The sequence below is a fragment of the Amaranthus tricolor genome, chromosome 6 (genome assembly GCF_026212465.1).
Source record: "Amaranthus tricolor cultivar Red isolate AtriRed21 chromosome 6, ASM2621246v1, whole genome shotgun sequence".
NCBI lineage: Eukaryota > Viridiplantae > Streptophyta > Magnoliopsida > Caryophyllales > Amaranthaceae > Amaranthus > Amaranthus tricolor.
The window spans coordinates 24,735,958-24,742,272 of NC_080052.1; positions in this window are offsets into that span (position 1 = coordinate 24,735,958).

Consider the following 6,315-nt stretch of genomic DNA (forward strand, 5'->3'; position numbering starts at 1 on the left):
AATTAGATACGTTCTGGATTTTTAAAAATTCGTTGTTAAGATGTCATCAAAGCAATTGAAGACTTGAAGTGTGTGTAATTTTTTTTAGAAATTGTTTTACAATCTTCTATACTTATGTTTAATTGATGACAAATTAAAAGATGGTCTTTTCGATAAATACATTAGATTTATTGTTTAAATATTCTAATTACTATAAATAAAAGAAAAAATAAGAATTTAAGAGACGATTTCTCATAAGAGTGGTTGTGAATTAATATATATTTGAGTTATTTGAATATGACATTACCACATTAAATTTAGAAAAGTAGTTGCTTAAGTGTGATCGGGCTCATCATTGAAACCATTGATTATTGGTATTTTTTGGGAATTTTATTTAATTATAGTAGTTGATTTTTTTATTGAATAATGAAATTAGTAGGGAAAATCAAAGTCTGTAAACATTTAAAAATAATAAAAATTGAAAAAAAAAAAAAATCTCACTTTTGGACTATCATCATCATCATCATCATACCTACTGTATCCCGCTCATAGAAAACTATGATCAGGGTCTGGGGAAGGAAGAACGACGGCAGCTCATACCAATAGAGGAGAGTGCGGTCACAAAGTCCCTCGGCTCGAGAAAGGCCTTCAAAGAGAGAGAAATCTAAAACTTACGAATAAAACAAATAGAATACTTACAAATAACTAAATTTAAAGATAAAAGTAAAGAAGGAGGTAAAGAGCGATAATTAAAGGCAATGAACAATAACAAACGATGGGTAAAAGGGACAGGTTTAGTAATCTAAGAAGTGGATAAGGTGCCCGCCAACTGCCCCTATCCCTGGTCAGGTCCTTAGAAAGGTGAAGTTCATGCATGTCACATTTAATCTGTTCCTCCCACGTTCTCCTAAGTCTTCTTCGACTTCTCTTGCCCTCCACTATGATAAATTCGATCCTTCTTACTGGGGCGTCATGTGTTTTTCTCTGCACATGCCCAAACCATCTCAACATGTTCTCCCGCATCTTAGCGGAGAGAGGCCGCATCTTAGCGGAGAGAGGTGCAACCTCTAACTTTTCCCTGAACTCCTGGTTTCTTATCCTATCCATTATAGTATTACCACACATCCATCTCAGCATACGCATCTTTGTTACTTCCATCCTCTATTCGAAAACCTTCTTTACGGGCCAACATTCTGCCCCATATAACAACGCCGGCCTAATTGGGTTGCGGCAAAATTTACTTTTTAATCTCCTCGGGAACTTTTTTATCACAAAGCACCTCGATTGTTGCTCGCCACTTAAGTCAAGCCGCTTGTATACGATTAGTAACGTCTCCATCAATTTCTCCATTACACTGAATCACCGATCCCAAATATTTGAACTTGAACGTACAAGCAGCAACTTCCCACTAAAATTGAATCAAAAGTATTACATTTGGACAATATGCTTTCAAATATCCCATCTTGGAGTTATCTTTTTTAAAAATCATTTTTCAATAAGATTCACTTTTCACCTTGACTTTATTACACCTACTAATTTGATATTATCTATCTAAGAATTAAGAAGGCATATATACATTAAAAATTGAAAATTTTATTATATATAATATAACATTTTAACTGTTTTCCTACGTAATATCAAAATTTGATTAATCATGAATAATACAATCTATGAGATGTGTGTTTTCCATTTATAATAACCTATAGCCTGCCATGCCAAATACGTCACATATGCAAAAGAAGATTGAAAAAAAGATAAAAAAGGAATAATTGTTAGAAACTACTAAAAAAAACCGCACTCTTTTGAAAAACCACCGAAAACAAAATTTTTTGTAATAAGCTACATAGAAATATTAATTTTTTTGTCAAAACATACCTACTAACAGAACTATGAATATTTCCATTAGTATTTTTCTAATTATAACAAAAAAAATAATAATAAAATTAAAAGTTAGAAACATCACGTACGTTCCCAAAACCCATTTTCCCCAAATTAAACACAAAGAAGGGACTTAGGGTTTCGAATTACCCAATTGTTCTTCATCAACCAACAGCAGCTTCCATGAACGCCATGTTCCTTCCATTCCATTAATCTTCTTTCTTCAGATAAGTTTTATTTTGTTTTCAAATTTTAATTTACTTTACTTAAATTGGATGATGAAGGGTATTAATATTAAAATACTTCATGGGGGTTTATTTGGTACTAAAAAACAAAGTACAATGTGTGAAGGAGGTGGGATAAATTTATTAACCAATATTGCTGAAGTTGCTTACTTTGAGATTGTTGATTGGATTAAAAATGATTGTGGATGTCAAGATATTGGTAGAATTTTTTTGAAAGACTAATTGTAGTTTGTTCAACGGTAGGAAAGAGATAATTGATGATTGTGAAATCACTAATTTTTTAAAATCTCCTGAAAAGGATGGATAATATAATCTTTATGTAGTACATGGAGGGATAGACTAGGGGGAGAAAGAATTGGTCAATGTTGATGTAGATAGTGCCTTAAAAAGTGGAGTTTGTAGGACTAATGGATCACGTAAGAAGGATTTTCCAAAACTAGGATTCTTATTTGCTGAATGAAGAAGATGATGAGGATGTTGTTGCTTTATTGAAGTGCTTTAATGGGTAAGCTAGGCCACGTACCCTGCACATGACAGAAATCGAAAATGTTCACGATTCTGCAGTAGGTATGTTTTGACAAAAAAAATAAATGTTATAGATAGTTTTAGACAAAAAAATTATTCTAGATGATTTTTCACAAAAGTGAGATTTTACATGTAGTTTTCAACAATTTTTCCTAAAAAAATTACAAATTTTCCTCCCTCATCCCCACTGTGCCCCACTCAGCCATCTCCCGTACCACTCCCCTGCCCTAACCCTTTTCCCAAACACCTCCTCAGTCCTCATTATTAATCAACCACAACCCTACATACCTTCAGCAATCACCAACGCCTTCCACTTCCCAAACATCCGTTTTTTTTAAATAATAATAATAATAATAATAATAATAATAATAATAATACTAATAATAATAATAAATAAATAAATAAATAAATAAATTTTAGAAATTTTAAAAATAAAAAAAATATAACTCCCCATTAACAAATAACTTCCCACTTCTCCCTCTAAATCTTATAACTAACCTCACTCACCTATTATAAATTAAACCAATTACCCTTAATTTTATTCACATTATTACGCACACTTCCTTTTTCTCCTACAAACTCTTCCTCCATCTTCCAATTGCTTAAAATTTAATTAAAGAAAAGGCAAGATTTTGATATTAAAGACAGCGGATTCGTAGACAGAGATTATTAGGAGCGTACGTTGTCTAGGATCGCGTGACAAGGTAAATCTCAATGTTCATCTAATTAGGATTATCCCGTTAATATTATGTGCTAAGTGATAATTAATGTGTTTAAATAGAATGCATGATTTTATATGACATTATTTTGTATGATATTATGTTTTATATATTCTCAAATTATATCTACTATTATTTTTGTCAAACTTGAATTTATAATTACTATTTTGATAAAATTTATATTATTATTTTGATAACAATATTAATATTGCAATTGAATATTCTTGAGATATATTTTTCTTGGGAAACCTATGATCATAAAATAAAATGTATAATGTATGTTTGATTATATGTTTGTGTGCACGCGACTAATTATTAAAATATATTAAATCACGTAAAGTGTAATACGAGGGAAATTAAGCTCTTATATTTGTTGTGATCCAAGTATAAGGGTGATGAACGAGTTGTCTTGTTTGGTTAGTATAGCTGCCGACAGGTATTATTATTTCTGATACTTGATACGATGTTTGGTCTTCTATTTGTTGTGATCCAAGTAGAAGGGGTGTGCACACTAGGGTTCCCTGAGACTACTCTGTTGGCCTTGAATTATTTGGGGTGACGACCTCTTGATGAAGTAGGTATAGGGGTAAAGCCTCGGCCTACTGGCGTTCTCGTTCCCTCAAATTAAAAATTAATTATGTGTTTGTCATTATTAAATATCAAATTAATAAATTGGTTTATGTGATATTATATATATTGTTTTCTCAAATTGTTTTCTTTTAAATTCAGCTATATATTATTTTCTAAAATTATTTTCAATTTAATTATATTTTATTTTCTTAAAACTATTTTCAAACTTGATCGTTTTACGGGATGGAGTTGGAATTACTCAATTTTCTGATTTTGGGAGTTTTTCTCTTGTTTTTCTTGCATTCTTATGTTGCAGGTTATTGATTGCGTGAGAATCGTGAAGTGAGGATCACTTAGAAATATAGCTTTTATTAAAGTCGTATTTTAGTTTAAATTTTTTTTAGTTGTTTAAATTTTATATAGACATAGATTGCGTTTCAGTCTCCTCTTATGTTGTAAGACCCTTTGTTGCATTTAAATTATTAAGTTATTTCTTAGTCGTTAAGCCTTACATTTATTTTATTAGAAATAGATGTGGCGATAACACTCCCATGAGTAGGTTTTGGTTCATGTTTTTCATTAAAGGTGTTTTCAAAAGTTCGACCTATTTTGAGGATGTTACACTAATATATAACCTTTGGTACTGCGTGCTACCCATGATTTTCATTAAAAAATAGTTTTGAGAGAAAACTTCTGTCTTCATGCACACTCTTTGCATTATTAGATGAAGGGTTTTTGTTTTCCTTTCACTGTCTTTCTCTCGCACTTCTCCATCATCCTTCTTCTCATTCAATCGATTTTTCTTCTTTCTCGCTCCTTGACGTTGCGATCCTCTCTTCAAATCGAATCTCCCCTTCTTAGAAGTTAGACGTCAGTCCTCGCATCCTTAGTACATAATAATTTTATAATTTATCTATTTATTTACTTCAATATATTTGTGTTACCCCGTGATTTTGATAAGAATATAACTTTAAATTATAGTTTTAAAAGAATATATATTATTATTTGTAAAATTTATAAAAGTAATTAATTATTTTACGCGGATTCCCGTCATTTAGAGTAAATTCAACTATATATTCTTGAATCTTTAAATTTAGGTTTCAAGAGAAAAAAATTAAGTAATAATACATGTAAGCAAATTAAGTCCACTAATATTCTGTCAAAAAAAAAGTCCACTAATATTATTACACTTGTCAATTTATCTTAGAATATAACACGTGTCATTTTTCAAGCTTTTTATTAAATCGTAGTAGTATCATATGATGATATGATATAATGGTTAGTCAAATATTATTATTATTATAAGAAATAAGTTAAAAGATTATATAATTCACGGTAATTTTTTGTTAGAAATATTACAATCTTGTACAAATTATTATTTTTTTTTTATCGAAGTCTCTTTTTCTAATAAAAGGTCTAGTTTTCATTTGCTAATGTTTACTTTTCATTTTTTCAAAGCCCCGAAGCACCAACAGCGAAACGTATACGCTGATAATTTTTATAATTTAAGTATTACTCTTTACTATAAAAAGCGTTATTTTATTCGATAAGTGTATCTTCATCACCAAAATGTTGTAGAAGTATCTCAAAAAATACTATTTTTGCTTCAAACTGATTGGACACAATTAAATAAGCTAGCATATATATTTACCAAAAAAAGCCTTGCAGTCCCGACTCTAGAAAACATATATACATAAATAGAGCAGGGTCAAACAAGATCCGAGTAGGTGTTCGACCCTTGCTCATACCTAAAACGAAATCAATTCGATCCCGAGTAGTTTGAATGATCTTTGAGCCTTAAATCTAGTAATTATTAAGAAGGTACATATCTTTTCAGAGTCGGTGGACTCTTTGGCTACATTCTCTTTTATGGGTATAGGTTGCTGTTTTTCTTTCCTCTTCAAACCCTGCTCATAGTCTCTATAAGCGGGATACACTGAATATGATGATGATGATATCTTTCTAGAGTCTTCAGTGTTTACTAGCATAAGTATTACATTATAAAATCTAGTAAATAGCCTTAATTCATCACCAAAATAATAGTATTAACTATTTACTGTTAGATCATCTGCAACTTTAAAAAAAATAATTAGAAAAATTGGTTAATTATAAGAATTCGTCTCATAATAAGACGATTAATACTTGTTGCCCAACATTTTACTTAGCAAAAAGGGAAAATTTGAAAAAAATAAGTCTTTTTAATAACTTTAGTAAAAAAAAAAAAGCTTCGTTCAAACTTATTTCCCAAAATAAGCGTCATTAGCTCCAAAGCTAGACTTGGTGTATACTCGCTGTTACTAACAACAAATTAAAGGAAATGGTCAAAAATTTAGTCAAGTGTGAAGTCGTTGTTACTAACAGCGAACAAATGTTCGACTTTTATTGACTTTGTTGCATGA